A 19,556-nucleotide genomic window follows, 5' to 3' on the forward strand; every position below is an offset into this window, starting at 1 on the left:
TATGCAATAAAAACAACTTACCTAATATGACATCCACAAGCAATAGGGTTTTCATCAAGTGAAGTATTGTCAAAGAAAAAAGTTATTCTAACTACCATAAAATATATAACCCACCATAGCTATCAAAACCAAAAGAAATCCATTATGCTCAAGCCAAGCTCACATACAAGCTAGATTGTGCTTAATCCATAGAACTCTAAAAACTTAATGAATAATTGACATTAAACTATTTATCATGTATATGGAAGTATGACAATTTAAGATATGTTAAAATTTAATTTATAAATAGAATTTTAAATATACTCTAAAATTTGATTGGTTTTTCACCTCACCAATAATTTAATCTTTCCTTAAAATTCCATAGAGATGAACGTTCTAGATTTACAAAATGCATGATAAATAAATATTTTTTCCTAATATACATGTTGATCTAATGATAATGATAAATATTTTTTCCTTGAAGATTCTTTGCTAGAGAAAACGGCAATGCTTTATTAAAAATGATGTTGCCGAAGGATTTGATAAAACGGAATAATGAAAGAGAGCAATGCAATGATGTAAGTTATGGTTCTCAAAACTCATCTGGTCTTAATTTTCAAGAGAATCTTAAATGTATGCCCTATGAAATATCGGCCATAACTATCAAATATGAACACAAGTACATAAGAGGAAAACAGAGTAATTATTATTCACCAACCACTATCATCAAATCCTACGGTGCTAATCAGGAGCCCAAGAGGACAGACTGGGATTGCTTTTCATATTGGAAGTCATTGGACTGCGAGCTGTCTGCACACCAAACAAAGATGCCGTAGAGTTTGCCGGAGTCTCTAAGGTTTCTGCACGCGTCAAAGAAGCCATTCGCAGGTGACAATCCTCCACTTCCCTCCGTCATGAAACTAGCCAGCACTTTTCCACCACTATAGCGAGACTCCTGAGCGTTGAAATAGTTCATAAACTGTGAGACGCTGGTACTCGAGTCGTAGGCATAGAATTGGAAATTCACATAGTCAATTGAATCGCCATAGTTTTTCCAGAGTGCAGTATAATGGGACTGTATTGGGCCGTCGTCATAGGGAGCGATGGAGGCGAAGGAGATGACATTGTTCTGTTTTAATTGTGTGATGAGCTGCCCAATGCACTCAGAAAATGTGTTGGGATCCGAATAGTCGAAATGCTCATAGTCGATGTCGATGCCATCAAGATGGTATTGCTGCATTATGTCAGCAAGGGAAGAAACCGCGTTGCTCACCCACGACGACACAGAAGATGGTCTGAACTGGACGTTGCCACTGCTCACACTGTCTCCGCCTAAACTGAGAGCAACTTTGACGTTCTTGTGCTGAGCTTTGATGGCCTGCACGGCGCTCGGGCTCAGATTGTCGCTATCCCAGAAAATGTTGAACTTTCCATTTGTAGGAGAGCTTCCCGACGGGGTGTAGTCGATAGCGAAGGCCAGAATGAAATGGAACTGCGTGCCTGGATCGATTGGTAAGTCGGAAAACTTGACATTATCGAACTCGGCGCCAATGTATTCCCTAAAAAGTTTGGTGTTCGCACCTGAAATTTAATCCGGTTAATAAAACAATAACGCTGGCAATTGTTTAACAAAATGTTAAATTTTGGTAACAACAAAGTAAAAAATATATATAACAACGAGGACCACCGGAACAAATCAGAAGAAGAGTGTTTCTATATATTGAAATAAAAATATAATACAATGAGACACCTACCTATTGTAGTAGGCACGAGGAACGCAAAAATAAGTAGAGAAACCCTGAAGAATTCAGCCATGGTGTTAGGCAAAATAAGAAAGCGCCGGCTGAGAGGATTGTCGTGAGAAACATGCTTGAAAGATAAGAGTAAACGCTCTTATATATATCCATACATGAGGTGGAATGTCTTTAAATTATGGAGAGGGTATTTGTCGCTATCACCTGATGTGGGAATGTCTTCTACAGATTAGGCGAGGTCATGTCACAAACTTATTAAAAAAACACCTTGGGTATTTTTAAACCATTCTTATGCTTTCAGAAGTATTCAAGAAATTGTTATTTATCAGGCAAGGAACATCACGATGGCTGGCATGAGCAACACATTTCCGTGAAATTTGGTCGATCCGTTCTCTTAGCCTATTCGTGTGCATATCATGGACCAACAAAAATGTTAGTTATCTTGTGTCATGTACTTAAGTTCTTATGAAATCACCACAAGTCAAGGTTTTTTGCCCTCTACGTATTCGAAAATTTTATTTATGTTTTTCTCCTCAATTCGAGATGCTGCTACGTGAATAAATAATAATGAAGCGTACCAGCACAAGTTACATTGAATATTATGTTCATTTTATTCCCCTTTTGTTTACTCATCTTTGGAGGTAACGTCTTCTATAGATGTCATTGCAAACAAAAAGTAATAATATAGATGAAGAGCTACCAAACACATACCCATATTAAATGATCGTTCACTTCTTGATTTTAAATTTATATATCATAATATAACTAAAATGATGGAATTGAACACATTATTATAATAGATTAAATTAGTGCGGTTTTTTAATATTAAGAAACACTTTAAAATATTGTTAACAAATTTAAATAATAATTGTCAAACTCAAATGAAGTGTGTAAGAAGTTTCTAATATATGTTGTGTATCAATCTATATGTCATAATGCATTCTTCTTAAGTTTTAGTTTTAAATATTATCTTTCACTAAGAAATACACTTTTAAATATTGTCCAAAAAATTAAACAATCATTCTTAAAGTCAAATTAAGTGTGTAAGAAGTTTCCAATACAAGTTATTTTATCAATGTATATATGTCGTAATCTATGTACTCTATTTTTAATTTGTTTATGCTATATTTCATTAATGTTTAATAACTTGTCATTTTTATGAATAGATTATTATTTAAAACTTAGCAAAATTTATGATCTATTCTGAAAAAAGCTAAAGGCATTATATCACTCCCAAAAGTCAACTAAGGTTTTTCACACTTGTAAATATTGTCTGACAACAAGTAAAACTATTTGTAAAAGTAAGTGCAAGTGTATCCAAACACAATTATAACACCAACTAATAACTACGTAGCCAAAGCAAGAAAACCTAATGTATGAGAACTATCCTAATGAGTGACTTTTGATTACAAACCATGACTTGGAAGGTCATAGTCATTTGAATTAGGGTATATGAAATTGATTGCATCATTTTACTAAGATACTTATCTTCATATTTCTAAGCATTGATATCATTTTAATGAACCAAAATGACTTTATTGTAAGACAATGAGTTTTTTTAATCTGCTCTAGTAAAAGAAACTCCACCTACACTACTAGAGAGACACAAAGGAATAATGATCCACCTAGGAAGGGAAAGAGAAACTTTCCAAAACAACATAAGATTGCGGTCACTAGGATGAGCATGACAAACATCACAGAGGGACTTAAGAGACTAAATGAGAAAGCTCAATCCCTCAATGTCTCCCACTTGGCTACTCATGCCTCCCCCTCCATATTTGTCTGTAGTAAAGGATGGTAGGAAAATGCGCTTAATCTAGAGAATGATACTAAATCCATTTTGGGACCATCAACACACACCGGTAGCAGGGACAAAGGTAAGCTAGTGAATGCTAGCATTATGGAGGATTTATTATAGATTAATAAGAATTTTGTAGATAAAAATGTTAAGACTGTCTAATTGTTGAACAATCTTACATAGTTCTTAGTTCATTGGACCTTGTTTTATTCTATTTTTTTACTATTGCCCTGTTGTGGCTTAGCATTTGGATCATCCTCATGGCTGGTTTTTTTTATTTGGGTTTCGGGTCCTTGCAAAACTTGTATTAGTCTAATAAAAAGAACATCATGGAAAATTATTATTATGGTAGAGGAAATTAATTAATACTTGAGAGTGGTGAAGTTTGTTACTTATACAAGCAATGGATATTCTATTTATATTAACAAATAATATAATTATCCCTATTGAATCAATCACATACACAACTATACATGAGTATTTAAGTAAGAATCCTATTTCAATATGTGAAAAACTATAACATTTTTTTCTTAAGTTATCAATTGAGATAGATGGTTTTTAGTTTGAAATAGCCATGGGAAGATAATAATGATCTATGTGATATTTTTACACATACAAACAAGAGTTAGATTAATGAGAAAATATCTAGTAATGTTTATGGATTGAATTTTGTGAAACCTATTCTTTTAGATAGATTTATTTGATTATGTATGTCAGTATGACATCTAATGAGATATTCAATATTGTATGTTGTTAATGAACTTATAGACTTCTATTTTTACACATTCATTTTGAGTTATGATACACATGTATGTATATGTGTGCATGGATTCATGCAGCTTTAGTTATGGTGATTAATTTATATTAGTCAATGATTATATGTGAGTAATTATTTTGTCCAATGATCTTATTTTTCCATTAGTATGTCTAATTAATTTTATAATTTTCTAGTTACTATTATGTCATATATGTTATAGACCTATGGTTGTATATCATTAATAAAAAAAATCATGACTCTTTTTTTTATGGAATATTATATGTTGTTTAAATTATTTTTCCCATGAAAGTTTATGATGATAAACTAATCATTGCTATCTATTGTGTAATTTAAATATTAGGTTGTGGAATCAAAGCAAATACCTAGTGATATTATTATCAGTAACAATAGAGATGACCTATTCTATTAGGGATAGTAAAGTATTTTGTATTGTGTAACTTTTGTGTGATTTCATGTTGTGTAATTTATAGTGTGAAGCTTGTCTTAAGTGATGATGTATTGTTATTTGATGTTTGAATAAAGGTAGCAAACATGACGAAAATTTACCCTTGTAGAAAAGTGTACCTCTACATAAATATCAATATTTTAAATGTTAGTTATGAGGATTAAATGATCCTATTTCTATGAGAAAATTCATCTAATTTTATGTTTATAAGGCACTAGGTCATAGTGTAATGACATTATCCTTTTTTAAAACCATAAAAATTTAGTTTATTAAGAAAGTTGTTCCCTTGATTTAGTATATAAGTAAGAAATGAATATTTAATAGTTTAATGTAGTATGATTGTTGCAAACATGATAAGATATAAAGGTGATAAGTGTCACCTTCCCATATGTACAAAGGATGGTAAGGGCTACTACTTGTCATTTTTTCAAGAGTGCATAATTTTGAGAATTCATTATATATTATTTTGTTGTCTTTCTTATGTGCTCTACTATTTTTTCTATTCTATTTGTGGAGAATAAATCAAGAAATAAAAATTAGAAGAAGAGAATGTTATAGGAAGGGTGAAGGATGGAGGAAGAGATGACCTATGTGAACCCAAGTCTATCAATTACAAGTGTTGGAAATTTGCAAAGGTATAATTGTGAAAAGGTCACCTATAACAATATCTCATGTAATTATTTTCTTGATGAGTTTAAAATTTCCTATCATGTTTTGGACTATTATGCAAGTAGTAACATGATGCATTGAAAATTCCCTATGTTATTTTATCTGTAATTTTTTTTCTAGTTATTTTCAAGGGTAGAAGTATGCTCTCCTTGATAGGTGAGAAGAACTTGTGTAGGGTTGAGGAAGCAGATTTCCTTAAGGTGAAAGTGAATAGGTAAGAGTACCAAAATGAGTTAATTGGAATAACTATAAAAGGGTGAGAGTGCCCACAGGTTTCAATTAAGAAAACAACTATTATATTTTGGGAGTGTGTGCTGAAAATAGTTTGGAGCTTTTTCTTAGGATTGAATGATAGTTTATAAGAAAAAATGTTGAAAGGGAGAATTGTTGTTACAAATGAAAAATTATATTATTTTTTGGTTTTATTATCCCCCTTAAGAAGATGCCCTTTACTCCCCCATTTTGATATTCATAAAGACTATTCTTGTGTTTAATATTTTGTGAGACGTTTCATATACTTGACCCATCAGTGTTTTTGTCTATATTAATTAGTTCTACAACCTTGTTTTGTGATTCTTTTATGTTTGATGTGTAAATATAACAAGTGACACTATACATATTCCCCTATCTTTGGGGTGAGTCATCAACTATCTTAGGCTAGGTTGTGAAAATTAGAAAAATAAGGTATAATTATTCTTTTTTTGATAGTGTGTGAGAAGGAAATAATTTGTAAAATTAGAAACTAGTCTATTGTATAACTTTATGCCACATGCACTATTGGATGTGATGAACCTAGGATGTAGGTACTAGAGATTGTTATAGGAGTGGCTCCAAACTTAAACCTACCCTAAAGTAGTTGTGCACATGGTTATTATATGTGGGAGTCATTTAATCAAGTAATGTGGAAGAGTTGAAAGTAGTTTTATCTAAAGTAATGAAGGATGGATAGGAGACATAAGGAGGTTTTTCACATGTGCATGGGTGCTACCATTGTGGAGACCAAGACGAGAGTGGATGTGACTATATTGTAGGAACTTTTATTGTTGTTAATACAAGCATGTTCTCTCTTCTAGAAGTGGTGGTGTGTTTTACTACAAGGGTTTCTCCACATAAATCCTATGTTGTGTGTGGATGTTATGTTTTAAATCTATGACTTATTGTTGTTATGTTATGTTGATTTGTTAATCATTATTTAGTAATCTTTTAAGTTCACATAATATAGGTTTATTAAGAATGGTTAACAAGTTGATTCTTGGCATCATAAAGAAGAAGGATCTAATCATAGGTTTCCCAAATTTTAAGGAAACTTAATTTTCAGATTTGAATATGAGTAACTTTATATTTTCATGTTCATTATATCCAATCCTTTAATATCGTCCTTCGATTAGTTTATTTAATAAACATTGATCTTCACAATCTATGGTATTATACCCATTTATTTCCCAGCACCTTGGATATCACTTCTTGAACCTCTTCATCAATCCATCCCTCATATATCCCATCATGATTCCCAATCCCTTTAACATTCCATTCACTACATGATTACCCTTATTATTTCTTACACTATTGAGATAACAACTCAACAAAACAACTATATAATATAATTCTTCAAATAAAAGTGATCTCAAAAGATGATTAATTTGTCACCATAGAATGTAATAGTTTAAATCTAACTATTGAGATAAATCACAATATTCCATTCATTATATAGTCATAGTGTGTGCACAAAATATGTGAACAAAACACCGGAGTGGAGATACTCGTGAATCTAACAATGTCATACTTTATCATGTTATGTGGATCTAGAGCTTACCTTAGTTGTCTTATGAGTTGCTATATCAGGTATCTTGCAAGTATCAATTCCATATGGTTATTCCTTATCATTACTAATTATTATTGGATGTCATTATTTGGTTCAATTTTAATTTCCTTATTAATTTTTTATGATTTTTGAGCTTCATTCCAAGAAACAAAGATGATATTCCTTTCCAATAAAGAAAAGGGAGAGTTCACTTGCTTCTTTATGATCTCTATTGTATCTCACCTTGCCCTATAGTACTTTTTGTTACATTATTAGGGAGAGGACCCTAAACCCTTACAAAATAGAAAAAACAAAGTGTAACAACACAGGATCTGGCATCAAAAAACCATAGCAATAGAAACTGCACCAGCCTCTCTTAGAAGTAATAAAAAATCATCACCTCAAGATAACCAAACATACTAATCTGATCTAGAAACCATCTATCCTTAATATAACTACGAGTAGCTAAATATAAACAGTCCATTAACTTAATAGATAAGATAATTCTAATAAAATTCTGATGCATATAGCACATAAGCCTATTCATAGGAAATTACTTGTAAAAACTATGCCTAACTGTACTTAAAATCACCGTGGAGCAAAAAAATAAAAAAAAATTCAACTTATTCTTCCCTTATGAGGTTCCACTTCCATTCAAATCTTTGCACCTACTCATTCTATATCTACAAGGTAATTGTATCCTCTTTCTTATCTTCCTCATCCATTTTTCTTTCTTCGACATCTTCCTAACTTTCTTCATCTTGGTTTGCCCAGAGACAAATCCGATGGTAGCTTTCCTCACTATGTTGTTGGTAATGGTGCATAGGGATCTTAATGAAATTCCCATTTGGTGGTATCCCTACCTTTACTCTTCAACTTTGGCTTCAAGGTTCATAAAGATAAGCTACAATTCAATTATCTAGTTGTGCATCTTCCTAGTGTTGTAATTCTCTACACCAGAGGGTGAACCCTGAGAATGGGGCACCATTTCCACATCATCCAGAGAGTTACAAGATAGGGAAACTAGTTCAAAATCCTCCCTATCCTCTGAAATTTCACTCTCCTCTTCCAGTTCCTCCTTCTATTGCCAATTGATGTGTAGTCACTTTGGGTTCAATTTTAACCATTTTATCTTTGTCCAAGAGAGGGGCCGACATTATCTCCCAAAGATACCCTCCATTTCCTTCGCATGTATCTCCTCCTATTTCTTCTCAGAGTCATGTATGTCAAGGTATATGGTGATTCTTCTCTTGGAAGAGTCTTTATCAAGAATTCTAGTCCTAATAGGGCTATTTTTTAGGGGTTTGAAGTTTTCTTTTATCACGATTGATTTTAATCAGAGCCACTTCCAAGGTTTTTGGTTCCTTCTCGGCATAGGGTTTCTTACTTTTATACTTGGTAGTCAGAGTATTATTAGGCAAATGCAGGGGATTAGTCTCAATAATCTCAACTTTAATAGAGGAGACATAGGCCTCATCATTAGGCTCAGAATTCCCAGAAAGGGTAAGCAAATGGTTGCGATCAAGAGAATGATCAAATGCATATTTATACATTATATAGAGAAGCCCTTGGTGGAGCAGAGGATTAGCGCCATTAGCAATACTGGCCACAAGTGAAGTAAAAATAAAATAGGGCAAAGTTATCCTATCACTATGCCTAATATGATTCAAGATAGGTAAATGGTAGTCATGCACAGAGGTATAATGTCCTTCTAAGGTAAAGTATTTCATAACAAAATACCTTACAATAGCATAGGACTTAGGATGGACAAAACGACCATACCCATTTTTCACCACCACTAGCCTCCCTCCTTTTTCAAAGAATTTCTTCATGTAGTGCTTGTAATCTCTTGAGATTTTCTTCTCAAATTTGTTGTCCTCATTTTGTAACCTAGTCACTTTTGTAATAATCTCCAACAAAACAAAATAGGAGATACGACTAATTGATACCTCACAACTCTACCAGGAATTACAAAATCTCACTGACAAGGCTATGTTATAACCCTTCATGGCAAGGAAAAAAGTTGTCCTACCCACTCTGTGGAAAAGATCCCACAACTTCATTGTTTTGAAGTTCCTTGTAGCTTTTAGGGTTTGTCCTCTTAAAAGGTCCCCCCATTTCAAAAGATTCAGGTACCGTGCAACAATAAAAAATCTCAAGGCAACACAGAGGTAAACTACAACTAATAAAACCTACCTCATCTAGTAAAAAATACTTACCAAAAAAATCTACCTTTAGGTTGATTCTCATTGACATCCTTACATGTGAAAGGACAACTCACATCATGGGAAATTAAGTTGCTATGAAAAAAGAAACCATTACCTTACCATCAAATTGTTTCCTCATCTTTTATAATTAGAGAAAAGTAGCCAATTAATTTGAATTTGAAAATTTTGGGCAATCATATTTAAAAAGTAAGGAGGGAAAAGGCATCCAAAAAGAGACATTAATTGGCTAAGTAATTGACAAATTCACTTAAGTAAGGATTATTAACCCGTTCTTTAGAAAGTATATTTTTTAGCACGATCGAGCTCTCCTTATAATTCAAAAAGCTCAAATCCATATGAATTAGGCCTTGATTAGTAGCTTCATCACATGTTGTGTTCCCTTCTTTGAAAATATGTTGGACTTTAATACTATAAGAGAGGTCCATCAACCTTCTACAATCTTCCATGATACATTTTATTTCCTAGGGCATATTCGCACTACCATTCAAGTAGTTAACAATTAGTTTGATATCCCCTTCTAGGACTGCATTTTTTCAATTTAGATTGTGGAGATCTAAAAGTCCTTTCCATGCAGCCATTGCCTCTACTCTATTATTAGATCCTTTTCCCAGATTTTCACAATAGCCTTCCATCATAAAGCCCTTACAATTTGTGATGATGTTTCCCACTCCAAATATACCAGGGTTCCCTTTAGAGAAGCCAACAAAGTTGCACTTTAACCAACCTTCCTTTGGAGGAGTCCAAATACAATTGTTCCTTAAGATCAAATTATACCAATTCATCCTAAGAAGACTATGGGTAATTCCCCATCTCTATTTTATTGTTAGATCCATCAAGCTTGGCATCACATTAGAGGTCCTAGGTGGGACAATGTTTATATTCTCCTTATCTTGTTGTTGTATGATGTGAAACAATACTTTACTGCTACAAAGCCTCCTCCCTAAATATCATGTTATTATGCTCCTTCCAAATATTTTTAGGTAATGAATGGAGGAATTTGAATCCACGGGTTCCTGATAATTGGGTGTGTAAGAGGATTGAGAGTCCATTTCTCTATGAATTCTTTCAAATTCCTAAGGAATGTCCAACTAATCATAAGATCAACAAATGGTTGATCCCAAACCTCCCTTGCAAATTGGTAGTGCAAGAACAGATGGTTAATACTTTCAATATGTTTACGAAATAAGACACATCTATGGGTGAACCCACAATAATGAGTTACACTTTTTTTCCAACTTTGACACTGCAATATTCATTTTTAGAAAAAAATTCACATTCAGACACCTATTACTGCTAAACCGTAAGGAATTTGTAGATAATGTGAACTAGTGGTTTGTGGCATTTTTTGTGCACATTCTAAATATATTTTTTTGAAATTTTTCAGAATCAATTTGTTTCCATTCTTCTATCTCCCTCAAAAACTAGTTTTTCACTAAAAAACCATTATTTTTAAAGAGTGATACTCATTTGGTATGGCATATCTTTTTTTTTTTAAATAGATATAAATGTGATTCTTTTGAATTTAGTTTTGTAACATATATATAATATTTTCTATTGGTTTCATAACTCTTGAATATTTCATATTTTATGAAGTTTTGAAGTCTAGTTAACTCTAATTTTGACATATGTTCATTTGGTTGCTTATAACTTGTTGTGTATGTATCAATTTATTTTTTTCGTTGGAAAGATGACTTCAATACCTATTCAATAGATTTTTTTCAAAAAAATATTTCACTTGTTTACTATTTTTCCATAAGCGTTGAACTTAGAAGTTGATGTTTGGTGTGAAACCTATGTTTTTGATAAGGATAAACGGATTTTACAAGGACCTAAAACCTAAAGTTTTACAACAGGTAGCCAATTGCCAATCTGACAAGAAACAATAGCAAAACAAGGGAGCAACCCCAAACAGAAACAAAGACAAAAGAAACACAAACAAACAAATAAGAAAAAGCAAAAAAAATCTCTTAGTTAAGCGAGAGCACCAGATCCTTGTTCTTTTGGATGAAAATCCTATTGATTTCCTCAAGCTCCTCCTTAATGAATCTGGAGGTACTCTTGTTGTTGCTTCTGCTCCTGGTTTTGGAATTGGGTCTCGTGGTTTTGCTGTCTCAAGCACCCACATCATCTCCACCAAGTTCTTTCACTGGGTCACTATAGAAGGATCTATAATCAACAACCATCTCGTTAATATTTTCCAGCACCTCAATGTTGTTGTTCATGGCTTCTTTACTAATGTCGACCGAATTCTTGATATTTTTCTTAATCTCAGCCATGGATTGTTCCACCTTATCAATCCTTTGTTCATGGTTACATTTCATAACCTCAACATTATAAGAGAGTTTTTGAGTCATGATCATGAGTTTTTTCGGCTTGCTGGGTTCTGGGGAAGAAATGAAAATGTCAATTAACCCCCATCTTGAGAGTGTCAATTCCATGCTTGACACACTTCTAGCAGTGCTCCTGGCTTTTGGTGGCTTCCATGACAAGATTCATCAGACTACCATCTTTCCCTTGATTATCTTTCTGGACATTGATAGGGATGTCCAGTTTAATCCCTTGGTCTATAATCTTCGAGCTATGATCCTTCACCACCAGCTTTTTTATTTTTGGTGAGGGGTTCGGCCTTGGAGATCAAATTTCTGGTGGTTTTGTATTTACTAGCTGCCCATCTAGGGGGGTTCTTACTACCGAACATCTCAGGAGTGACCATCTTATCCTTTTCTTTCGCAGGTTCATATTCAGGGTCATCAGCATGAACCCTACTATCGTCTAGGTCCATCTCCAAATTAGAGACGTCTTGGACCTCCATCTGCAGACCAATCTCGGCAAGCAGGGGCACAATTTCAAGGGATTTGGCATGTTCCATGATAAGGATGATAAGTCCCTCATGAATAATATGGTTGCTAGGGTTTTCCAAGTGCTTTTCCAGAGTATTCTCAAGGGAGGAGGCAAGATACTAGGGAACAAAGATAATTTTACTATGGCAAAAATGATTTAAAATAGTGAAATGGTAGGAGAAGATACTTGCATACCTACCATAAAGGGTGATATATCTCATTATAAACTCAGCTATGTCAGCCCATGGGGCCATGAGGTCTTTTCTATTATAGCCACCATCAGCCATCTTGGTGACTCTAGAGTGCTGCTTGTCTTTGTCAAAGAAGCTCAAGAAGTCCTTCCCATTTTTTCTGTCCCTATAAAACCTTCTTCTAGTCGTAGCCAGACCAGTGACCATTGCTACCAAAATTTCATCCATCTGATAATTGGCACCATAGGCCCTGAGACTCCCTTTTTTTTATTCATTAACGAAGGCCTCCGTAATCAGAGGAGAGGGGCCATGAAGCCAGTCTAGGTAGGGGACAAGACCACCCTCAACCACTTCCTTCTAGACATCTTTATTCTTTTTCCACTTCTCGCAAGTAGAGGGCTCTTGTCAATTCTTATCCCCTCCCATTATTCTCCTAGTCGCTAGATAATAGGAGATCACTATCACCAACGAGTCACAGAAAATGAGCCGCAAACAAAGGATATCAAAACAGTAGTAGAAAAGCCACACAATGAGATAGGAAAACCAGTCACCAAGGAGGTTTCTAGAATTTTGATTAGGGAAAACCAGAAAGATATGCTTCCCTATCAACTCAATCATGTCACGATGAGGGATCATTGATTAACGCAATAATCATTACGTGATACTCCACCAGTTGGTTGCCACGCATCTCATCGCCAAATTGGCCAGTAGATCCACTGCCTTATTGCCTTCTCGGTATACGTACAAGATTTTGAAATCTATTAGATCATTAATTATATTTTGGCACTCCTTGATCAGGATGATAATCATCCAGCTAGGATCCGTGTGACCACTCAAGTAGTTAACAGTGTTTAGCAAGTCGGACTCTAGCCACACTTTAGTAAGCCCCGCTCTTTTAGCCATGTGTAGCCCAATGTGGGTAGCACTGGTTTCCGCATAATGGTTAGTCTGGGTGCCCAGGGGAAGCACACCACAGAAACTAGAAGACCAAAGAAATTCCTAGCCACTCCCTCACACCCTCTCAACCCAGGATTTCCTTTAGCCACCCCATCCACAATGATTTTGATCTAGCCCATAGGGGGAGGATGTCAAACAACATTTTGTCTACACTACTTTGTTTTGTAGACTGGGCTGGCAATGTTCCAATCAATTTTCCACCGATTGATAGTATCCCAATCCTCTTAGAGAGTAGGAATGTGGGAGTCATTCTTTCTACTTGGGTAGGCATGGAGAAAGTTCTCTTTGATAGCATTGTGTATTCTAACAGTGACAACAAAATGAGGAGTTTCCAGGTCCTTGAAAACTATTATTTCTTTCTTTCGAGATGCCCCAGGCAATATGAGGAAGATATAAATTCCAAAGAACACCTAAGGCATGATTATCAAAAGGGCATTTCCATTCAAACCACATTCACTGAGTAGAAACGGGGAAGACCCAGGCAATGGTCCAGATGTTAAGGAAGTGATTGCAAATATCTTTGGTATAGGCACAATGCAGTAGGACATGGCCAGCATTTTCTTTAGAGAGAAAACATCTATTAGAGAGAGGAATACCTCTTCTGCAAAGATTATCAATGGAAGAGATCTTACCTTGCATAAATAACCAAAAAAAGATGTTAATTTTAAGAATTAGGAGTTTGTTCCAGATACCCACCCAATAGTGGGGGCCTGAAGGATATAGAGATGAACTTGTATGCATCAGCAACTTTGAACTTCTCAAAAGAGCAGAAGTTCAAGAACACTTCATCCTCCCCATGAGAGCGGGGGATGTGGTTGCAATTCAACTAGGGTTGCATAGGTCTCCGATCATTATCAACAGAAGAGAGGTCCAGCCATTCTCCATTTCTAATGTAATCAGCCACCCACGTGCTAATTTTTCTGAGGCATAATTCTTTGTAGGAGGGAGCCCAAACAGAGTCTGATAGGGGGCCCTCACCAGTCCACCAGTCATCCCAAAACCCAATTTTGGTACCATTACCTAGCTTCCATCTGCAACCATGCAAGATAACTTTGGAGGAGCCAAAGAAATTGCTCAAGAAATCAAAAATTGCATTGGGGAGCTCAGAAGTTTCCAGAGTGTTTTGGAAATTAGAGATGTGATACTTAAGTTTGAATATATCAATCCATTCATTAGTCTCCTTAAGACATATTCATAGTTGTTTGGACATGAGGGCTTTATTGAAGTCTCTCAAATGTTGGATATCCAGGCCTCCCATGAGTTTGGGCAAGTAGACTTGATTCCAGGCCACAAGGTGTAATCTATTTTGGGATTCAGTTCCAATCCATAATTGGTTTTTTGAATTCTTTCCAATTTATTCGCAAGTTGGGCTGGAATTTTGAAAAGACTCATAGCATAAACCGGAAGGCTCTAAAGAAAGGCTTTGAGAAGTTGGAGCTTACCAGCTTGACTTAGCAAGCCACCTTTCCATCCAACTTGTTTGTTCTAGAATTTGTCTATAACATTCACCCAAAAAGAGCCAAGATTTAGGCCCTAGTAGAGGGGAAGGCCCATATAGGAATCAGGCAAGGTTCCAATTTTGCAGCCAATAATCGAGGCAATTTTAACTTTCCTGTGCTCGAGGGTGTTAATGAAGAGGATGGAGCTTTTAGCCAGGCTAATTTTTTGCCCCAAACCATGTTCATATATGTTCAGAATTGTTTTTAAATTATTTTCTTCTTTGATCAAACCTTCCCTCATCAAGAGAGTGTCATCCATAAATTGCTAGTAATAGCAAGTGGGGGCCTGAGAGGAGAGCCGAAGGCCCATAATATTGTCATTTCTGACCTCCCTCTGAATTAATCTACTCAGAGGCTCACTCATCAGAATGAAAAGGAAGGGGGATAGAGGATCCTCTTGTCGAATGCCCTTAGACCCAGAGAAAAAACTGGAGGCAGATCCATTAATCAACACAGAGAATTTTGGGGTGGAAACACATTTCTCAATAATCTGGATGAAGTTATCTCCAAATCCAAAGGCCCTGAGGATTCTGAGGAGGAAGCACCAATTAAATCTACCAAAAGCTTTCAGCAGGTCAAGTTTCAGGAGAAAACCCATTTTTTGTTAATAGAAAGGGAGTGGATATTCTCATGAAACACAATAGCAGAATCCTGGATCTGTCTCCCAAGCACAAACCCATTTTTATGTTTAGAGATTAAAGAGGAGATGAAAAGCTTAACCCTGAGCACAATAATCTTGGTGAAAATTTTATAAATAGAGTTGCAAAGGCTAATAGGTCTTAAATCCTTAAAAGAGAAGGCGTCGGGTTTATTAGGGATGAGAACCAGGAAGGTGGCGTTCCACTCCTTCAAGAGAGAGTGGGATCCAAAAAAATTTTGAGCAGCAGCGACCACATCACAACAGATAATAAGCCAAAAGTTTTGACAGAAAAAAAGACGGAATCCATCAGGTCTGGGGACCTTGTTACCTTCAAAAGAGAAAATAACATTGTGAACTTCTTCAGGGGAGGGGATTCTGGTAAGCTCCAAATTCATGTCCCTAGAGATGATGGAGGGAATTTCCTGCAATATTTCAATCTAAGCTGAAGGATCCAGTGGATCATCCACAGAAAGGAGATTGGAGAAAAAAATGATGGCTTCGTGAAAAATCTCATCATTCTTATAAACCCCTCTCTGCCCCAGCTGAATTTTGTTTATTTTGTTGGTAGCCCTATGCTTAAGAGTAGTCATATGAAAGAACTTTGTGTTTTTGTCACCGCTTTTGAGCCATAAGGCTCTGGATCTCTGCTTCCAAAATTCTTCTTCTTTGGAGATAATATCATGTAATTTGGTCAAAATATCAATTTTTTTATTCGAAACATCAATATCAAACCCGTAAGCTTGGATATGCTCTTGAACCTCCACAAGTTCTAGTTTGAGATTTTCTTTAGCTTTGAAGATGTTGCCAAAGGTGGATTTATTCCAGTGTTGGATATTAGACTTAACATTGGAAAGATTCTTGGCTATATGAAACATAATCATTCCCTGGATATCAATATTTCACCACTCCAAAATTTTATCTTGGATTTCTGGAGCCATGAGCCACATTTTCTCAAATCTGAAGCGGTACACCTTTTTTCCAAACAAGAGAGAGACTATGAGACAGATGGAAAAGTGATCTGATCTAACATGGGCCAAGGTATTGAGTCTGTAGGATGTGAGCTGAAGCCAATATGGAGAAATAAGACCCCTATCAAGTTTGACATGAATAAGATCCTCCCCACTATGTCTATTTGACTAGGTGAATTTATCCCTAATAAGATCAAGGTCTAAAAGGCTCAAAGAGTTTATCATGTCAACTAAGTCTTGTCTACTATCAATATAAATTGAAAAGCCACCAGATTTTTCCAAATTAGAAAAGGGTATTGAAATCACCCAGAAGGATCCATTTCTCATTAGGGAAGAGAGATGTAGCAAGGAAAATGGAAGATCATCCATTTATATATTAAAAAAGGTGTGAAACCTATGTTAAGTTAGTCTTAAAAAATATATATAATAAACTTAATATATATTAAAATAATTATAATTTGAAATCTTTCTTCGATTACTACTATCATTCATTTGGGCTCATCAAAATTCATCCATTTGAGCCCCCAATTTGAGCTTCGAAGGCTAGAAATCTAGAGAAACTAGGATAGTTTAATGGGGAGATCTCTAACATGGACATTCAATAGAACATATGTTCGATAGAAAGGGGTTCAATCGAGCCCCCTTTCTATTTAACCCCCTTGATACAAATTTGGTATTGAATTCTTTTTTGGATTCGATCAAAAAGGGATTCTGATTGAACATGTTTTTTGCATTCTATCGAAAGGGGGTTTCGATAGAACATGGCTAAAATTGAGTTTTGGACAAAAGAGTCAATTTCTTTCATCCAAAAAAGTGTAACCCACTATTTTGGGTTCACCCCTATTGACAAGGGAGAATCCTCCTTTATTTAAATTGTCTATGGTCAGAATTTTTCTATGAGCAGTAGCCCACCAAAAAAGTTGATCTTGGGTATATGGCCTTTAATCTAATCCTTTTCTAGCAGAAGTTGTCCTTAGCTTCTTCAACAATTTAATTACAGGTGTATTTAACATAGAAGGCTCCAAAGGGATCAAGTACCACTAGAGCCATACATCTTCAATGTGGAACAAAAAAAAGGAGCAATCACCCAAGAAGAAAATCCAGCGATTGGGCCTCATTCAACAATTGATTTAAGTTATGAGTAGGGGTATCCCTATTACTTAGCACTTTATCCATAGGATTTATCCATCTAGCCTTATCCACCTACCACCAGAGGAAATCATGAACAATATCACCAAAACTCTTGATAAAGATCTATTTAACTTTATAGAATTGAGTCATTTCATATAGGGAAATATAATTTAGCCAAACATCGTCCCAAAACCTGGTGTTCTTTCCATTTCCCACTAGCTTTTTCCCTAGTTTTATAAGAATAGTTTTTGTTTTAAAAACATTATTCCAGATAGAGGAGCCAAAGGGTAAACTTTTGTTAGTAAGGAAGCTTCTATTATTGGTATTATTAAGGTATTTTGCATTAATAATATTCGCCTAGTCCTTAGCACTTTCAATCAATTTCCACCCAATTTTGGAAATAGGGCCCTATTAAAAGATTTAAGCTTCCTTATGCCAAGCCCACCTTCACTAATGGAACTACACACATTGTCCCAAGGTATAAGGGAAAACTTTATTTTTCTTAATTACCCATCCAGAGGAAGCACTTTTGAAATTTATCAATATTATCAGCAACACATTCAAGTATCTTAAAAAGAGAAAGGTAGTAGACTGGGATGTTCTATAAGTAGGATTTGACCAATTAGATTATACTAGCCAAGATTAGACATTTCCCTTTCCATCCAACCATCTTCTTCTAAAATATTTCAATGATACCATTCCAAAAGAAAATTGTGGGGGATTTAAAAATGAGAGGCAACCCTGGATAGGAGTCGTGTAGGGAAGCAACCTTTCAAGCTAGAATTCTAGTGATTTTAGCCGAAAGGTCATGGTAAACATTCAGGATAAACAGATTGCTCTTTTCATAATTAATATGTTGGCCCAAGATCATAACAAATTGTCAAGGATCTCCTTCCAGCGTTTGGCCTCCAAAATGTTGACTTCTACAAAGATGATAGTATCATAGGCAAACTGTTGATGAGATATAGGGTCCATAGTAGAGGTCACTTTGACAAATTTTAGTCTACAAGTCATTTTTAGTCTTTCAATATTCCTCCCTAAGACTTCAACAACAATAATGAACAAGTAGGGGGATAGAGGATCCCTTTAGCGGTGACCCTAGCTATAGGAGAAGTAACCACTAGGTGATACATTAACCAGAACATAGAACATCGAGGTAGTAACATTTTGTCAACATCTTTAGAAATTTATCCTTAAAGACAAAATTCTTCAGCACTTGAAAAAGGAAGTTCCATGATACTCTGTCATAGGAATTTAAGATATCTAACTTGAAATCCATACTAGGTTTTTTGTTTTGATCCATTGAATGAACAAGTTCATGAGTAGTGATAACAAAATCCATAATGTGTCTCCTTTTGACAAATCCTTTTTGATTAGTATATATCATTTTTACTAGCACAAGTTTGAGCCTATTAACAATGACTTTCAAAAATATTTTGTGCAAAGTGTTGCATAGGCTAATAGACCTAAAATCCTTAATGGAAACAACATTATCATTCTTCAGAATTAAAGCAATGTAGGTAGAATTAACTTGTTTGAGGAGTTTACTAGACCTGAAGAAATCCTTTGCAACATTGAAGATGTCTAGTCTGATAACACCCCAATACTCCCCTGTAATGTTAACTCCCCTAACTTTCTTAAATTTTTCTTAAATTTGAGTTTGACACTTTTTCATGAAAAATTTTCGTAGATAGACGAAAAAATCTCCTCATTTTACTTTGAATGAGGAACTTATTGAACCAAGAAAGAAATCTCACAAAAATAAGTGGTTACAAGTAAAATAGAAAGATGCATGAAAAAATAGATTTGACCAAAGACTCCACTGACTCCTCGTTCCACTGACTCCTCGTTCCTTTGCCTTTGCTTTCATTGCTTTAG

At 35.1% G+C, this 19,556-nt stretch overlaps 1 pseudogene; it reads right to left on the bottom strand.

Annotated features, from left to right (window-relative positions):
- Positions 1 to 724: 724 nt before the first annotated feature.
- Positions 725 to 12,321, bottom strand: LOC131857208 (chitinase 2-like; annotated as a pseudogene).
- Positions 12,322 to 19,556: the final 7,235 nt, after the last annotated feature.

Source organism: Cryptomeria japonica, chromosome 1 (assembly GCF_030272615.1).
Source record: "Cryptomeria japonica chromosome 1, Sugi_1.0, whole genome shotgun sequence".
Classification (NCBI taxonomy): Eukaryota; Viridiplantae; Streptophyta; class Pinopsida; order Cupressales; family Cupressaceae; genus Cryptomeria; species Cryptomeria japonica.